The 19,710-nt window shown below is 35.0% G+C and overlaps 1 long non-coding RNA gene across 2 annotated transcripts in view; it reads right to left on the minus strand.

Annotated features, from left to right (window-relative positions):
• Positions 1-19,710, minus strand: part of LOC141576456 (uncharacterized) — a 36,657-nt gene that overhangs the window by 3,451 nt on the left and 13,496 nt on the right. The window contains exons 2-4 of one of the 2 annotated variants that reach the window (XR_012504889.1): positions 14,904-15,000; positions 10,589-11,572; positions 2,393-6,083 (exon numbers count right to left, since the gene is read on the minus strand). This is a non-coding gene — a long non-coding RNA (uncharacterized LOC141576456). Of the gene's footprint in view, positions 1-2,392; positions 6,084-10,588; positions 11,573-14,903; positions 15,001-19,710 lie in introns of those variants that run through there. The other variant, XR_012504890.1, reaches the window with a different exon arrangement.

Genomic DNA, 19,710 nt, shown 5'->3' on the forward strand with positions numbered 1-19,710 from the left:
AATCAGCAGCATTTGTCCTATCTGACCATGCCCTCTAACTTAGCTTCCCCTCAAAACCCCTAGCAGAGCCTGAGACAAGGACTTGCATGTAGTTAGCTTATTTGGGGAGGTGATTCAACAAGCAGGAGAAGGATACTGAGAAGAATGAACCAAGAAAATAGGGACCATCAATTCAAGGGTATATTATTAATCTGTTTACTACTGAAGGCAACTGCGGATTATTCCCACTAAAGACTCTCTTTGGAGCTGTGCGGAATATGCCTCAGAATTTTCCACCAGACATAGAAGAGAAGATTGTTTATCTATCAGATTTCATCTCCCATTGACCAAAGGTAATCTTAGATGCTGTTAACCCACTGGCACTTGCAGGTTTGTTCATGATCTAGAATCATTGAGCAGGTGTCCCACCTGGTCATAGCAGAGAAGCCCCACCTGGTCGTAGCAGAGATACAACTGAAAGAAGTAGCATTAAGTTACCACTGCATACAGCTGCTGCAGCCCTGTCTTGAACAAAAACATCACTTATATGTGGAATCTAAATAAAAACACAAACGAACTTATTTACAAAACACAAACAGATTCACAGACATAGAAAACAAACATGATTACCAGGGGGAAAGGGTTTGGAAGGGATAAATTTGGACTTCGAAATTTGCAGACACTAACTACTGTATATAAAATAGATAAACAACAAGTTCATACTGTATAACACAGGAAACTATATTCAATATCTTGTAGTAACCTATAATGAATAAGAATACGAAAATGAATATATGTATGTTCATGTATGACTGGAGCATTGTGCTGTACACCAGAAATTGACACAACATTGTAAACTGACTATACTTCAACAAAAAAGTTTAAAAAATAAATACATTTTAACATTTTTTAAAAATTAAAAAAATTATTTTATATATATATATATATAGTCCAGAAGCACATAAAATGAGGCATAAAAGACATTTGACACGTCCTCCCTCTTGTAATACATTCTTTACTGCTGTCCAGCACACCATACTCTCCTAATTCTTTTCTTACCTCATTTACCAGTCCTTCAAGTTTTTTAATGGTTCTTCCTGATCTCCTTGAACTCAATATTAGAGTGCCTAAAGTTTCAGTTCTTAGTCCTTGTCGCTTCTCTACTACACGTACTCTCTTGGTGATCTTATCCTCTCTCTTGGATTTAAACACCATTTATAAACTCACATATATCTTTTCAAGTTAGTTATTTTATTTCCTTTGGATAAGTATCCAGAAGTGAAATTGCTGGATAATATGGTAGTTCTATTTTTAATTTTTTGAGGAAACTCCATACTGTTTTCAACAATGGCTATACCAACTTACATTCCCATTAACAGCGTACAAATGTTCCCATTTATGCACATCCTCAGCAACACTTGTTATCTTTTGTGATTTTGATAAAAGGCAGTCTAACAGGTGTGAGGTGATATCTCATGTGGTTTTTATTTGCATTTCTCTGATGATGAGTGATGTTAAGTACTTTTTCATATACCTGTTTGTCATTTCTATATCTTCTTTCTAGAAATGTCTATATAGTGTCTCTGCCTATTTTTAATTGGGTTATTTGGGGTTGTTTTTGCTATTTTAACATTTATAATACTTGTTTCAGGTATTTTTCTGCTGTCTATATCATTTCTATCATTTCTGCATCTATTTCTATTCCACAATTTTCCTCCTGGTATGAGTAACACTTGCATGCCTGGTAATTTTTCATTGGATGTTAGACTATGTGAACAAATATTTTTGGGGAATGAACTTTGTTGTCTATTTTTAGAGTGCTGAAATTTGGTGAACAGTTAAGTTACTTTTGTATCAAGGTGATTTCTTTAAGATTTATTTTTAAAGTTCTGCTAAGGAAGGTCTAGATAACCTTTTTTTCATGACTAATTTACTAAGGCATGACACTTAGGGTCTCTACTGAATGTCCCAACATTAATCTGAGGTATCTTTACTCTGGCTGGGCAGAATTCAAATAGTTCTCTGCTTTGTGTGAGCTCTGGGTAGTTGTTACTGGGTTTGCCTCATGGGGTTTCATCCTATACATGTGTGGATTATCACTCAGCCAAAGACTCAAGAGGACCCCTGTACAGATTTCTGGGGATCTTTTTCTGACTAGTTCTCCCCCTCTTTAGTTCTCCAACCCCAAAATTCTAGCATCCCAAGCATCCTCTAACTCGATTCTCTGTCTTAACTCAGAAAGATTGTTGTGCTATGCTTGGGATTCTTTTCCCAGCACCATGGTTCAGAAGGTGTCTTCAAGCACAAAATAATCATAGGGCCTACCTCATTTGTTTTCCTTCTCTCAGGGTTCACAATCCTTTGCTTCTGTTTTCTACTATCTGAAAACTGTTGTTGCATATATTTTGTCCACCTTTTAAATTGTTTATGGTGGAAAGACAATTTCAAAAGTTAAGGTTAGAGTTTAGACCTCAGACTTTTTTTTTCTATACTTACACTTTAGGTGATGTTATCCAATCCAATACTTTAAATGATATTTATATCTTGACATATCCAAAATGTATCTCTCCAGACTGGAACTCTCTCCTCAACTCCAGATGTGTACAGTCAACTGCCATATTCACATAGATGTTTAATGGATATCTGAAGCTTCACATATTTAAAACTAAACTTTATTTCTTCCTTCCCCACCTTCTACCACACTGTTCTCCATTAAGGTAAGTGACAACTCTATTCTTCTAGACTTTTAGTCAACCCTTGACTCCTCTTTCTCTAATACTTCACATCTAATCTATCAAGAAGTTCTTTTGTGGAACCAGAGATAATCACTCTAAGTGAAGTAAGTCAGAAAGAAAAAGACAAATATATGATATCACTTATATGTGTAATCTTTAAAAATGACATAAAAGAACTTATTTAAAGAACAGAAATAGACTCATAGACACAGGAAACAAACTTAGGGCTACCAAAGGGGAACGGGGGAGGGGCTGTGGGAATAACAGATACACACTACTATTTATGAAATAGATAAACAATAAGGATTTACTGTAGAGCACAGGGAACTATGTTCAATATCTTGTAATAACCTATAATGGAAAAGAATCTGAAGCTATTCACCTGAAATTAACACAATATTATAAGCTAACTATAGTTAAATTTTTTAAAAATGAAAAAAACCCCAACATATGGAATTCAAAGAGACCTGAATTTGCAGTATTGCTCCTTTCTTGTATTTATTCAACAGAACTTCATATTGCATGGTCCTAGTTATAATTATTTTCTTGGGCTAAGCAAACAATTGTTACTTTATGTAGTGTATTTCTAGACAGGCATTTAAATTTTTAAATTTTTAATTTTTAAAAAAATTGTATGAAAAATTCCTTAAATTCTATAATGCTTTACAATTTTCAAGAGTTTCACACAGATGATTTCATACACTCCCATAATAACGCTTTTTTTTTCTCCTACCCCTATATTGCTCCTCCTCCCTTCCCTAGGCATTCAACAGTTATTTGAATAAGTAGATGCAAATTTTCACTGCATTACTGATGTATAACCGACAGTTAATAAACTGTGCATATTTTTTAAAAAGTTCTTTGGGGGAGGGTATAGCTCAAGTGGTAGAGTACATGCTTAGCATACATGAGGTCCTGTGTTCAATCCCCAGAACCTCCTCTAAAAATAAATAAATGAATAAACCTAATTACCCCCCCCAAAAAGATTTTAAAAAAGTTATTTTGGCTATATTACTCAAATTATACATAGAATTCAAACCTCTTTTACTACCTCCACTGCTACTACCCTATCCAAGCTCACATTAACTCTTACCTATTCTACCTTAATAGCCTCTTAACAGATCTTCTTGCTACTATCACTGTACTCCCTACATTCTGTCTCCTCAGAAAGGCTAGAGTGATTCTGTTAAACTGTAAGTCAAATAATATCGTATATCTTCTCAAAATCTGCCATGGTTTCCCAGACCATTCTCTTTGTTTGCTCATTCCACCTTAGAAGGGCCAGGACTAGAGTGAGGCAAGACAGGCATCCAGGGCAGAGAATTTAGGGAGACACTCACTCTCAGAGTTGTGTGAGTGCCTAACCCTTGTCCTGGCTCCACACTACAGCCACATTGACCTCCTTGCTCTTTTTCAAAAATGCCAAGGATACTTATGCCTTGGGTCATTTGCATTTGATATACTCACTGCTTTGAATGCTCCTCCCCCCAGTACCTGCATGTTTTAGTTACACTGTTTATTCAGGTTTCTGTGGAAATGTCACCTTATCAATGAGGCTTGCTTTCACACTCTCACTCTGTCATTCTCTCCATTTACCCCACTTCAGTTTTCTTCTTAGCATTTACCACCACCTAATATAGTATATATTTATTCGTTTGTTGCCTACATTGACTATGAGAATGTAAGCAGAAATTTTCTTTGATTTTATGCAGTCTCCCCAGTAATTGGAACAGGGCCTAGCTGATAGTAAGCATTTCATAATTTATTTGTTGAGTGAATGAATATATAGAGCTTCTTATTTTCTATTTATTTTTATTTCTCCCTAGCAAACAACCTATGCTTAAATTATTTTTGTAACCAATTTTATAGCATCTGTCTTTTAAAAACATATTTCAGATAATCTACATTTTGTATAATGTTTCATATACCTGATTTAATTTCTTACATGTTATTTAATACACATTATTTAATAAACATTATTTTTTGTTTTCTTTTGTTTTGTCTTTTTTTGTTCTTTTTAACATTTTTTATTGAGTTATAGTCATTTTACAATCTTGTATCAAATTCCAGTGTAGAGCACAATTTTTCTGTTATACATGAACATATGTATATTCATTGTCACATTTTTTTTTCGCTGTGAGCTACCACAGGATCTTGTGCTATACAGTATAATCTTGTTTATCTATTCTACATTTTGAAATCCCAGTCTGCCCCTTCCCACCCCCTACCCTCTTGGCAACCACAAGTTTGTATTCTATGTCTATGAGTCTGTTTCTGTTTTGTATTTATGTTTTGTTTTAGATTCCACATATGAGCGATCTCATATGGTATTTTTCTTTCTCTTTCTGGCTTACTTCACTTAGAATAACATTCTCCAGGGACATCCATGTTGCTGCAAATGGCGTTATGTTGTATGTTTTTATGGCTGAATAGTATTCCATTGTATAATATACCACCATTTCTTTATCTAGTCATCTGTTGATGGACATTTAGGCTGTTTCCATGTCTTGGCTATTGTACATAGTGCTGCTATGAACATTGGGGTGCAGGTGTCATCCTGAAGTAGGGTTCCTTCTGGATATATGCCCAGGAGCAGGATGCCTGGGTCATATGGTAAGTCTATTCCTAGCCTTTTGAGGAATCTCCACAGTGTTTTCCACAGTGGCTGCACCAAACTGCATTCCCACCAGCAGTGTAGGAGGGTTCCCCTTTCTCCACAGCCTCTCCAGCATTTGTCATTTGTGGACTTTCGAATGATGGCCATTCTGACTGGTGTGAGGTGATACCTCATGGTAGTTTTGATTTGCATTTCTCTGATAATTAGTGATATGGAGCATTTTTTCATGTGCCTATTGATCATTTGTATGTCTTCCCTGGAGAATTTCTTGTTTAGGTCTTCTGCCCATTTTTGGATTGGGTTGTTTGTTTTTTTCTTATTAAGTCCTATGAGCTGCTTATATATTCTGGAGAAGAAATGTTAAATTGCTTTACTCTTTCAGCTTAACAATTAGCTCTTGAATTGATTAATGCTCTGCTGGCAACTACTGTATTTTAGTGAAGATGATTTAGTATTTCAGCAACCACTAGATGCTTATAAATGTGCCAGCTTAGTGTATTGAAATTAGTAAGGTTTCTGAAGGTATTTCAAACTGGCCTTAATTAAATGCTGGATAGATACAGTCCAAGGTTAACCACTTAATAAATTGGCAACCAAATAAAAAATGGAATCAAACATTTTGAGCAGCTTACTGGAATGGATCTGGGCTCTCCACCAAGAGATCTGCAGCAATGTTGGCAGCAGGGTGGGTCATTTTCAAGCTCCTTACTCATTGTCACTATATCCTTTCACCCAGGACTGAATCCTTCCCCCTAGAAAAAAACTGCATTGTATCGGTATTGCTTCATCTGTAGCAACAATGATTGTGCTAATGTCCACAGACTATAAGAAAATCTCCACATGAAGTGTGAATGATTGTGACAAGAACCATCTTCAACTAACTGTGTATTTGAGCATAAGAATATTGTAAAGGAGGACAATAGTGATAGTTCTTAGGTATGTAAAAAAGTTATTTGCTATTTCTCTGAAGTGGTATTTAAGTTGAAGTCTAGATTAAAGGTAAAGGGAAATTGATTAGAAGAAGAGATCATAAAATAAGATTATTTGATACTGTTTAAAATAATGTACAGAGTGATACTGAAGATTTGAAAGCAAAAAGTAATGAAGATTTGACCATGTAGTTAGTGAGTAGATTAATTCAAGAACATTTCTGTTTTCTAAGAAGCTAAAGTAATAGATAATATTACTCAAGTTGTCAAGGAGATATATTTGTAAAAAATCCTGAGCATTTTCTTGTCAAGAAAATCAAGAAACACAATAAGCAGCTACTTTATGCTCAATTCTGTGCTGAGTGCTATGGAGAACATGAGGAAGAAATGAGATTCATGCCTGAGAGTTCTTACAAAGGAAGCATGACATAATGGAAAGAGTTATGGACTGAGAGTCAGAAGACTTGGATTCCACCAGCTTACCCTGTGACTTTGGCCAAGGGACTTCTGTCTGAGCTTCAGATTCTGACCATTGAAATAGGATTCAATAAGATGATATGTGAGAGTATTTCAGAAATTATGAAAAGCTAGTCAGATGCTGTCAATGACAAGACAGCTGCTAATGACTGGAGGAAAAATGATGTACTAAAAAAACTTTGGTAGTCAAACAAATCTGGGGTCAAAGTCTCTCTTTGTCATTTACTAGCTATAGTGGCCTTGGGAAGTTACTTAAGCTTTATGAGCTTCAGTTCTCCATTTGTAAAATTGAGATAATGACAACAGCAATAAATATTTATTTTATAATATTGTTGTCTGTCACATGTTTTGTGATGGTAGCCTTTGTGACTCATATACAAAATGAATATAATTAAGTAGAAAACTGTATGATATAAGCTGTAAAGGTAACGGAAATTTAAAATTCCATGTCAAAATATATTGTGAGCAAAGTTCCATGATAGTGGAAATAACTGAGAGTAGCACTTTTCAGAAATTTTACGTAATGAAAATAAGCCTTTAAAAGAACATCATTGTATGTTTTGAGAAATGATGTGAGATTAGAGCAGCAGCACTGGAGACAGATAAATCTGAGAGCTGAAGAAGTAAAATCTATAAAAGTTGAGTGAAAACATGGCAAGTGAGGGAAAGTTACTCTCGAGTTTTTGGCTTGGGTGACTGAATAGATGATGGTACCATTCATTCATTCAACAAAAATGTATTGATGCTTACTATGTACTAACTTCTGGAAATAGGGTGGTGAGCTAAACAGACATAGTTCTCATCCATGTACATGTTACAATCTAGTGGAGGAAACAGGATATAAACAAAATAAACAAAAAGTGTAGTTCTAAGCTGTGGTAAATATTAGGCAAGAACAGTACAGAGTGTTATGTCAAACTATGCCATAGAGACGTAATAGTGAATACAAGAGAATGACAAGATTTTGAGTGAGAAACAAAGTGATGATTCATTTTTCGAGCATGTTAAGTTTTGAAGTATCAGTGGGAAATATAGCTGAAGATATCTAGAAGGCATGTGAAGATACAGATTTGGATCTCAGAGTAAGAACTGGGTAGCAAACATTAAAAGAAAATTTATTCACACGGTGATTGAAGTTACAAGATTACATGAAGTCACCTAAAAACAGCAAAAAGAGCAGGGGACCCCAGAGGGTGTGTATGTGTGAATGTGTGTGTGTGTGTGTGTGTGTGTGTGTGTGTGTGTGTGTGTGTGTGTGTATGTGTGTGTGTGTGTTTAGTCTTGTTTTAATTTTAGTTGGATTTGAAAGACTTTGGTTGGAGCACAAATTATAATTCAAAACACAGTCCATATATCCTTACTTATTTTCTTATATCTGACAATTCAACCTCATAAATTTATTTTGCCTGTTTTGCCTCTGGAAACATTTGAGTTTTTAATTTCTGGTGTAGCAAGAAAGACAGTGGGCTTCCTAACATTTAACATTTAAAACAAATTTTAATCTAGCAAAATATTTTAAATATAGTTTTAAAATTATCATACAGAAAAATGGACTTTTCTCTATTTTGATATACAGTTCTATGAATTTTAACATAGATGATGATAAATAGATAGATAGATAGATAGATAGATAGATAGATAGATAAAATTACCACCACAATCTGGACACAATTTCAACACCCCCAAAATCTCCCTCATTCTATCATGTTACAGTCATCTCTCCCTTCACTCATACACCTTGACAATCTGTTCTCCATCCTTATTGTCTTACCTTTTTCAGAATGCAATATAAATGAAATTATGCAATATGTAGTCCTTTGAGACTGGCTTTTTTCGTACTGCATCATATCTTTGAGAGTCAACTAAGTTGTGTATATCAATAGTTTGTTCTTTTTACTATGAGTAAGATTCTATTATATGGGTGCACTACAGTTTGTTCATTCATTCACCCATTGGAGGACATTTGATATCTTTCCAGTTTGGGGCAATTATGAATAGAGCTGATATAAACATTGATGATCAGATATAAGTTTTCATTTCTCTGAGGTATAAATTCAGGGGTGAGATTGTTGGGTCATATGGTAAGTAACTCTATGCTTAAATTTACAGGAAATTGCCAAACCATTTTGCAGAGTGGTTGTAATATTTCTCATTCCTTCTGGTAATGTATGAGAGTCCCATTTTCCAACATCCTTGTCAGCAGTTGGTACTTAAATATTTTAAAAATTTCTTTCTAGTTATAGAAGTAAAAGATGCATGTGCTTATTTTTTAAACAAATGTACCAGAAAAAGGTGAAAAATATAAAGGAAAATCCTCCATTGCTCCTCCTACTAACCATGAAAAAATTGTTAATGTTTCTCAGTGCATCCTTTCAGAAGTATTTAACTTATTCATGAGTAAATATGGACATATACAACTATCCTTTTGTTACTTTAAAAAATTCAAATGGTATTATAAAAGAATATGGTTCTGTACATAAATGTACATTGTACATTTAAATCTGTGATCCATTATTATTTAATTTTTGTATAAGATGTATGGCTAAGGTTGAGGGAGATTTTTGTTTTATTTTGTTTGCCTATTGATGTCTAATTGTTGCAACAACAACAATGGAGTAAAAAAGTATCTTTACTCCATTTAATTGCTCTTGCACCTTGGCCAAAAATCAATTGGCCATATTTGTGTGGGTTTATTTCTGTGCTCTTCATTTTGCTCCATTGATCTATATGTCTATTCCTTTGACAGTGCCATGCTGTTTTGATTACTGTGGCTTCACAGTAAATCTTAAAATATGGTAGTGTGATTGCTCCAACTGTATTATTCTTTTTCAAAATTTGTTTTAGCTATTCTAGTTCATTGTTTTCCTTGTAAATTTTAGAATCAGTTTGCCTATATCTACAAAAAATCTTGCAGAGATTTTGATATTAATTGCAATAAATTTGAGTAGAATTAGTATCTTTACTGTGTTGAACCTTCTGATCCATGAACATGTCATGTCTCTCTATTTATTTAGGTCTTCTTTGATTTTTTGTGAGCATTTTATAGTTTTCAGTATAAAGAACTTCTACGTGTTTTGTTAGATTTACACTTAAGCATTTCACTTCTTAGGGGTTATCATAAATGGTTTTATTTAAATTTTTTATTTCCAACTGTACATTTACAGCATATAGAAATAAGATTGATTTTTGTTTGTTGACCTTATACCCTTTGATATTGCTAAACTCACTCATTTGTTCTATATGGTTTTTATAGATTATATTTATATATCACTGAACTCAATTTCCTAATACTTTTTGTTGGTTTCTGCACCTATGTTCCCCAATGATATTAGTCTGTTATTTCTTGTAATTTCGTGTAATATCTTTGTCTGGTTTGGTATGACAGAACATTGGCCTCATAGAATAAGCTATTAAGTATGCCCTTCATTGTTCTAGCTGTTAATGAGACCAAGGATTACAAAAAACCCCTCCAATGATGCTATGATTGTTGTTCACTCTCCTTTGGGTGGGAGTTTGAAGGGATGATGACATGACACTGGGGCAGCAAGTCCTAGGACTCCAGCCAAAATGCAATGTATGCTGAGCCAAAGAACCATCAACAAAGATAGTGTCAGCTATGAGGATTTAGAGCTTTGAATGGAGCAAAACATTAGAAGTTCATTTGTTGAGCCTGAGCTGGTGCCCACTTGAAAATCCAAAGTAAGTGTAAAGCTTTCTTGTAGACCTTCTTTCTCACTCTGCACCCCTCTCTCACTCTCTCCCCTTCTCCCCTAGTCTCAAGTGAGTACACTGGGGAATTTGGGAGAAAGGGGGGACTCAAACTTTTATAGGTGCCCAAGTCACCGTCTTACCTGATCCTGTAGGGGTATTTAAAAACATTGAGGGTTGCAGAGGAAAGCTGCAGCAGCATGTGGGGGGCAGGCAGAGAAGGCCTATGGCCTGGGCCCTTGCTGGTATCTAGGAAGTACATGGGGAACAGGTATCACCAACTCTGTGTCAAGTAGCCAAAGAGAAAAAAGTAGCCCTGCAGCTCAGCCTCATAAAAGGTATCCACAAAAATCCTGGAGCATACATTATACCTAAAGGTGAAACAATGAATACTTTCCCCCTAAGATCATGAACAAGAAAAGGTTCTCAACTCTTATAATTTCTGTTAAATATAGTATTGAAAATTCTAGATAGTATGTAAGGGGGGAAAGAAAGAATAGTTACACTGATTGCAAAAGTAGAAGTAAAACTATTCATAAATGACTTCATCATCTATGTATAACATCTTAAGGAAGCTACTTAAAAAGCTATTTAAAGTAGTATGATCACAAGACATGTCAATGTACAAAAATTAATTGTATTTCTATGTATGAAGCAATGAACACTTAGAAATTAAAGATTTTAAATACCATTTACAGAAGCATACAAAAGCATTAAACATGGATGGATAAATTGAATAAAATATGTTCAAGATTATAGACCTAAAAGTGAAAAATATTTTTGAAATAAATAAACAGAAGATATAAATAAGTGGAAAGATATACCATGGTCATGTATTAGAAGTCTCAATATTTTAAAGATGCAATGTTAGTTTTCTGTTGTGTAAGAAATTACCACAAACTTTGTGACTTAACACAAATTTTTTATCTCATAACTTATGTGAATCAGGAGTCAAGGTACAAGTTAGTTGGATCCTCTGTTCAAGGTCTCACCAAGCTGGCTGAATTCAAGGTATTGGCCAGGGCTGTGATCTCAGGGTCCTCTTCCAAGCTTACTGGTTATTGGAGAATTCAGTTACTTGTGGTTGTAAGACTGGGGATCAGCGAATCACTAAGTCCTCTGAAGCACTAGAGCAAATGGATAAGTTGGAGATTTTCAGGGTAACCTGAGAATCCAATTACATCCAGCCACTAAAGTAGAACAGTGAAGTGAAAGCTCATGTGGAGGTCTATGGGGAATGTTTGCCTTTGTATAAGCTATAACCTCTTTTGGACCTAGAATCTGATGGTAGATCTGGGCTGCAGTTGATCATCACGGTAAAGTCACAAATAAAAGTTATACTGAGCAGACGAAAGAAATGACAAACCGGAATCTATCAGGTACCTCCACATCTATCACCATAACTGCAGCAGATTTGTATTTTTCAAAGATGGCTGCAACAATGCCTTCCATTTTACATGCTCTTCGGTAATATGTCCTTGCCACTTCCCCATTAAGAGGTGCAGTCTATTTCTTACTCCACTGAAGCTGGGTCCCACCTGTGACTACTTTGACTAACAGAGCATGGTGTAAGTGAAACTATGCCAGTTCTAAGCACAGCACTTACCTGGCATAAACACTCTGTTCCTGCCTCTTGGAACACTCACTATTGGTAGATACCCTCATGGAATCCAGCTTCCATGCTGTAGAAGACCGAGCCACATGATGAGGTCGTATGTAAGTGCTCTAGTCCATAGCCCCACCTGAACTCTCAGCCAGGAGTCAACCAAGTGCATGAACCATTTTGGATGTCCAATCCAGTTGATTTTTTAGATAAATCTAGCCCAGATACCATCTATCTGAAGCTGTCAGATCCCAAGTAAGAGGCATTCAGCTAAATCCAGTCAATCCACAGAAACATGAGAGCAAATAATAAAGTTTTTCAGCCACTAAATCTTGGGATGATTTGTTATATAACAATAGACAAAAACAACTGTATCTGCTCATGAAGCCACTCCAATAATTATATCCATTGCTTCACTCTCACTTTTGAAATCTCACATAGGTTCCTTTAACACAGAACCATTCAAATAAAGTGATTCTGCGAAATGTATTTTCTAGTTTGACTAAGATGACAACACTTGGTATATTTAGCTTAACTGTATAACTTTGGCTACTGGAATGTGAACTGACATGATGCAAGCAGAGGCTTTAAGTATGTTTGTGTGTTGGCTTATTCTTACACTTTTACCGTCTGCCATGAGGAGAACTTGCCCTGGATAACCTCTGGTGTGGTCTCACGATAATAAGATACATGGTGCAGACCTGAATCCAACCCTTAGTCTGGAGTCAAGCCTAGCCAAGCCCAGCAGAGCCCAGCAGAACCACAAATGACTAGCAGATTCTTTTATAAAAAGTAAATACTTGTTTAAGCCACTGAGATGTTGGAGTTGTTTGTTACATAGCATTATTTCAGGCAATAACTATAATAACAGGTAAATAAGTGTAAAGAACCAAACATTTTTTTCTGCCTTTCTTGATGAAAGTCCTTCAGGATAACCAAATAGTTCTTTTAGAAAAGATCTTCTTTATAGAAGAATCCCAGGTTATAAATGCAAGAATGATAGGATATCACCATTTGGAAACCTATAATGAGATGACAGTTCTAAGTAAAGATCATCAAAAACTACAAAAATTACTAGGTGAAAAGTGGTTGGGTAAGATTATAATGGATAGATCAGGCTGACAACACATGAACAAACTAATCAGTGTTAACATCACAAAAAAGAGAAACAACCAGACATTATGTGTCTCCCGATGTGATGCAATAAGAAGTAAAAACAACACTACTTACAATTTATTCTTGCTAAAATTTGAATCTAAATCTGATAAACCTCTATACTTAACTACAGGAAATAAAGGTCAGAGGAACTGGTGAGTGTGGTATTGTGATTATATTTAAAAATGTGTCCTTATCTTTTAGAGATACACACTGAAATATTTATAAATGAAATGATACATCTTGGTCTTGTTTCAAAATTGAGGGCAGTGTGTGTGGGGGAGTGGTATGGATGAAACAAGATTGGCTAACAACCTAGGTTTTTGGCTTGAGCAACTAGGTGCCTGGTGGTATAGTTAGTGAGATATGAAGACAGAGAGATAAATAGATTTTGATTAGGAAAATGGCAGTGCCACATCAGGAGTTCTGTTTTTTGATACATTAGATTTGAAATGCTTATTATATATAGAAATGGAGATATCAAGCAGATAATTAGATATAAGAGTCAGGGGCTCAACTGAGAGGTCACACTGGAGATGTAAATTTGAGTGTCACCAGATCCTATAGTTTACACTCTCTCTGTGTATCTACATGTCTTTAGTACTTTCTAGATGAAGTAGGAGCTATTCTGTTCTCTAAAGTTCCTACCAGTTCTGTAGGGAGTGTCAGTTTGTTTAGCCACTTTGGATGTCAAGTTAGCAGTATGTAGTAAAATTAAAATAGACATCCTCAATGACCAAACAATATCACTTCTCTGTATCAACCCTAAAGTAACATTTGCACAAGAACATAAGCAGACATGCAAGGGTACTCCCACAACCTTACTTGTAATAGCAAAAAATTTGAAACAACCCAAATTTCCACCATCAAGGGGACGGCTAAATTTAAAATATTTCCATACTGTGGAATATTATGCAATATTTTAAAAGAATGAAGAATATCTCTGGGTAATTAAAAGATCTCCAAGATATATTGTTGAATTTTTTTTAAAAAAGCAAGTAGAAGAGTATTTCCACTTCTCTGTTGATACCTTTGGAAAAGAACTATGTGTGTGCATGCACATGTGTGTATGCATATATTTGTATATATGTATTAAAAAGTTTTAAATGTTTCAAATATTATATAACAACCAACATTGGCTACATTTGGGTAGGATACTGGGTTTGGGGGCTGGTCAAGAGAACTTTTAGCTTTAAAAGTAATGTTTTAATTTTATAATGAAAAGATGTTTATATGTTACTTACAAAATTATCTTTTATATAATTTAAAAGAGTAGAGTAACATTTATGTAACTATCTGGAATCAAGTCATACTAAACTACATAGTGAAGTGGTTAGGAACAGGGGCTTTGAAGTGGGGCTTCCTAGACTTCAATCCTGGCTCTGTTTGAGCAAGATGCATAAATTCTCTATGCTTCTGTTTCCTCATTTTTAAAATGGAGATAACAATATTACTTATTTCAAAAGGTTGTGTTAAAATAATATATGCAAGAGGCTTAAAAAACTGCCTAGCACATAGTAAGTGATGAATAAATCTCAGCTGTTTTTTAAAATTGTTGTTTGTATTTCCAATAATAAGCTTCTGTTTTCATATATTAAGAGTATCTAGATACTATTCTTGTGATTAAAATGATAAAATGTAGGCTGAATATTATTGTTAGGATATTCACAGCAGATTCATTCATTAAATATTTTGTATACCTATCATGTGCAATTGTGCCCAAAGTATCTTCATTCATAGATTCCTGTCTTATTGAAAAGCCATAGTGTAGTACTATTCAGTGGTTTTGTCAAAGACCTGTGAAAAAAGAAAGAAAAAAGAAAAATGAAGTTCATGCAAATCTTCAAAGGAATACCAAATCCATTGATAACTTGTAGTGTTGAATCCAATAAGATAAAAGTATTATTTTCATAAAGTAATCTTAAATTAGATCTTAAAGTTTCTTTCATCCAGCAGCCACTCAATGCTAAATACTCTCACCAGTATCCCAAATAAGAATCATTCTATCTCTTCTTAAGTGTTGTTTTTAACAAAGGACTCATTATTTCATGAAGCAGATTGTTCAATTGTTGAGCTGCTAGAACTGTACCTTATGTTGACCCTAAATCAGCAGCTCTGCAACTTCAAGAACTGGCTCCTTTCCCCACTACACTAGTGGATTCTCTTTCATCCTTTACATGGCAAATTTTTTGAATGTTTGTAGATATTGATCCTGCCACCTTAGAATCATTTCACTTTCAAGCTAAAAATTCCTGCACTTATTTGACTTCTTATCACTCTCTTTATCCTCTGGACCAATTCTAGTTCAGTGGTGTTCTACTTTAAGTGTAGGGCTTAGTATTTTTGTTGCTGGGAAAGTACATCTGATATTGCAACTCACCATTTTTGCACATATCAGAGAGATAATCTGGAGCAGTTGTTCTTCTAATGACCTCGTATAATTAACCCTTGTGGTGTCTAATTAAAAATAAACATATATCAGGGTCCCTATGTTTCCCTGTGGAAATGTTCTAATTTATTTTTGTCCTCTGGCTACTACTTTACATAAGATAACCTTAGGGCAGTTAATTTTGGAAACATATGATAGAAACTTCCAGTTCAGTTTTTTTTTCCTTGATGTACTTTTAATCAATCCCTCTGGCTGTACTCAATGATAGTTTTCTTATACCTATGTATTATTCAATCCCTAACTCTATGTAGGCAATACTAAAAATTAAACCTTAAAATGACATGACCTAGGTTAACCCCATCTTCAGACCTACACCATTTTCCCCTCTGAAGACAAGTGACAGATACTTTCCTCAATCCATGAAAATCTTGGCCTACTCTAAGAAATAGGAGAACTCCAAGGGACGCCACACCAGCATACTGGAGCCTATTTATTTAGACCCTTCTAGACCTTTTGGTAATAAAGTTCTGATTCCTAGAGAGCTCAGAATTTGCTTTTTTATTGGGGTCACTGAATTCACAGTTATTTTGTTCCTCTGTCCCTTTAAGGTAAGTCTCAGCTGATTCCCATAAGACTGAAAAACTTCCAAGCATTGGGGATCCATCCTTGGATCTCTTGTCTATCTATAATTACTCCCCTCCATCAACCAATTTTATTGTGTTAAATATCATATATTTGCTGATAATACAACATGTCTCCTATTCAAATCTCTCCCTTAAATTCTGCCATCCATGGCATCAGATTCATCCTAAGGCTGGCTCCCTGTAAAGTCACAGGATGGCTGCTGCACATATCAGGACTAAATTCTTACTTGTTTCTATCTACTGCAAAATAGACTGTAATGCTTCCCAATATAATAAAATTATATAGTAATTATATAATGAACTGTTTATCAAAATCTTTTTCTATAATAAATTTCTATTATCATGTAGTTTTTTCCTTTTCTTTTTAACATTTTTTATTGATTTATAATCATTTTACAACGTTGTATCAAATTCCAGTGTAGAGCATAATTTTTCACTTATACATGAACATATATATATTCATTGTCATATTTTTTTCTCCGTGGGCTACCATAAGATCCCGTATATATGTCCCTGTGCTATACAGTATAATCTTGTTTATCTATTCTACAATTTTGAAATCCAAGTCTATCCCTTCCCACCCTCCGCCCCCTTGGCAACCACAAATTTGTATTCTATGTCTATGAGTCTGTTTCTGTTTTGTATTTATGTTTTTTTATTTAAAGATTCCACCTATGAGTGATCTCATGTGGTATGTTTCTTTCTCTTTCTGGCTTACTTCACTTAGAATAACATTCTCCAGGAACATCCATGTTGCTGCAAATGGCGTTATGTTGTTGGCTTTTATGGCTGAGTAGTATTCCATTGTATAAATACACCACTTCTTCTTTATCCAGTCATCTGTTGATGGACATTTAGGCTGTTTCCGTGTCTTGGCTATTGTAAATAGTGCTGCTATGAACATTGGGGTGCAGGTGTCATCCTGAAGTAGGGTTCCTTCTGGATATATGCCCAGGAGTGGGATTCCCGGGTCATACGGTAAGTCTATTCCTAGTCTTTTGAGGAATCTCCATACTGTTTTCCACAGTGGCTGCACCAAACTACATTCCCACCAGCAGTGTAGGAGGGTTCCCTTTTCTCCACAGCCTCTCCAGCCTTTGTCATTTGTGGACTTTCGAAGATGGCCATTCTGACTGGTGTGAGGTGATACCTCATTGTAGTTTTGATTTGCATTTCTCTGATAATTAGTGATATGGAGCATTTTCTCATGTGCCTATTGATCACTTGTATGTCTTCCCTGGAGAATTGCTTGTTTAGGTCTTCTGCCCATTTTTGGATTGGGTTGTTTGTTTTTTGCTTAGTAAGTCGTATGAGCTGCTTATATATTCTGCAGATCAGGCCTTTGTCGGTTTCGTTTGCAAAAACTTTCTCCCATTCCGTAGATTGTCGTTTTGTTTTACTTATGGTTTCCTTTGCTGTGCAGAAGCTTGTAAGTTTCATTAGGTCCCATTTGCTTATTCTTGCTTTTATTTCTATTGCTTGGGTAGACTGTTCTAAGAGAACATTTTTGAGATGTATGTCAGATACTGTTTTGCCTGTGTTTTCTTCAAGGAGGTTTGTTGTATCTTGTCTTATGTTTAAGTCTTTGATCCATTTTGAGTTTATTTTTGTGTCTGGTGTAAGGGAGTGTTCTAGCTTCATTGATTTACATGCTGCTGTCCAGTTTTCCCAACACCATTGGCTGAAGAAATCATTATGGACTAACATTTTACTTTCTTTTTCTGTTGATTCATCGTTAGTGTAAAGAAATGAAACTGATTTTTGAATGTTAATCTTGTAAGCTGCTACCTTGCTGAATTTTTCAATCTGCTCTTGTAGTTTTTGTGTGGACCTTTTAGGGTTTTCTATATATAGTAACATGTCGGCATATAATGACACTTTTACCTCATTTTTTCCTATTTGGATCCTTTTTACTTCTTTCTCTTGCCTGACTGCTGTGGCTAGGACTTCCAAGACTACGTTGAATAGGAATGGTGATAGTGGGCAGCCTTGTCTTGTCCCAGATTTTAGTGGGAAGCTTTTGAGTTTTTCACCGTTGAGTACTATGCTGGCTGTAGGTTTGTCATATATAGCTTTTATTATGTTGAGATATGTTCCCTCTATACCCACTTTGGTGAGAGTTTTTACCATAAATGGGTGTTGAACTTTATCAAATGCTTTTTATGCATCTATTGAGATGATCATGTGGTTTTTGTCCTTTCTTTTGTTGATGTGATGTATTACATTGATTGATTTGCGTATGTTGAACCACCCTTGTGTCCCTGGGATGAACCCCACTTGGTCATGATGTATAATCTTTTTTATGTGTTGTTGGATTCTATTTGCTAATATTTTGGTGAGGATTTTGGCATCTATGTTGATCAGTGATATTGGCCTGTAATTGTATTTTTTGGTAGTGTCTTTGCCTGGTTTTGGTATCAGGGTGATGGTGGCTTCATAGAATCAGTTTGGGAGTATTCCCTCCTTTTCAATCTTCTAGAAGAGTTTGAGAAGGACTGGTATGAGTTCTTCTTTGTATGTTTGGTAGAATTCCCCGGTGAAGCCATCTGGTCCTGGACTTTTATTTGTAGGGAGGTTTTTTTTTTTTTTTATTGCTATTTCAATTTCATTTCTAGTGATTGGTTTGTTCAAGAGGTCAGTTTCTTCTTGATTCAGTCTTGGTGGACAGTATGTTTCCAGAAACTTGCCCATCTCCTCTAGGTTATCCATTTTGGTTCCATATAGTTTTTCATAATATTCTCATATGCTATTCTGTATTTCTATCTTATTTGTTGTAATTTCTCCATTTTCCTTTCTTATTTTGCTTATTTGTGCTCTCTCTTTTTTCTTCTTTGTGAGTTTGGCCAGAGGTTTGTTGAATTTATTTACTCTTTCAAAAAATCTGTTAATATGGTGAATTACTTTTATACATTTTTCTAAGATTAAAACACTCTTGCATCTCTAACATAAAACCAACCACTGAATTCAATTATTAATATTTCATGTAGGATTTAACATGCATTTTCATAAATGAAATGGATGTGTCACATATGTGTTTACATTATGTCTTTTACATAATATCTTTGATCTTGGTATTATGCTGTCTTCAAAGATTAAGTTAAGAAGTATCCCTTTTTCTATTGCTTGGGAGAGTTTGATTAAAATTAGTATGATCTTCTTGAAATTTAGTCAAACTTGCATGTAAAACAATCTGGGACCAGGTATTGTCTTTGGAGGAATATTTTAAAATACTGCTTTAATATATTTCATGATTCTAGGACTATCCAAAATTTTGTGTTTCCTTGGGTCACTGTTGGTTAAGTTAAGGTCAGACTTCTTAACTGTGATGTTGATATCTTATATATTCTCCAGAATTATTTTTGTCTTTTTGACCTAACATTAATTGAGAGAAAAGTGTTGAAATTTTCCTCTGTGTGGTAGATTTGTCAACTTTTCCCTGTAATCCTATCAAATGTTGCTTCACATTTTTGAGGC

Source organism: Camelus bactrianus, chromosome X, assembly GCF_048773025.1.
Source record: "Camelus bactrianus isolate YW-2024 breed Bactrian camel chromosome X, ASM4877302v1, whole genome shotgun sequence".
In the NCBI taxonomy this organism is placed as follows: domain Eukaryota; kingdom Metazoa; phylum Chordata; class Mammalia; order Artiodactyla; family Camelidae; genus Camelus; species Camelus bactrianus.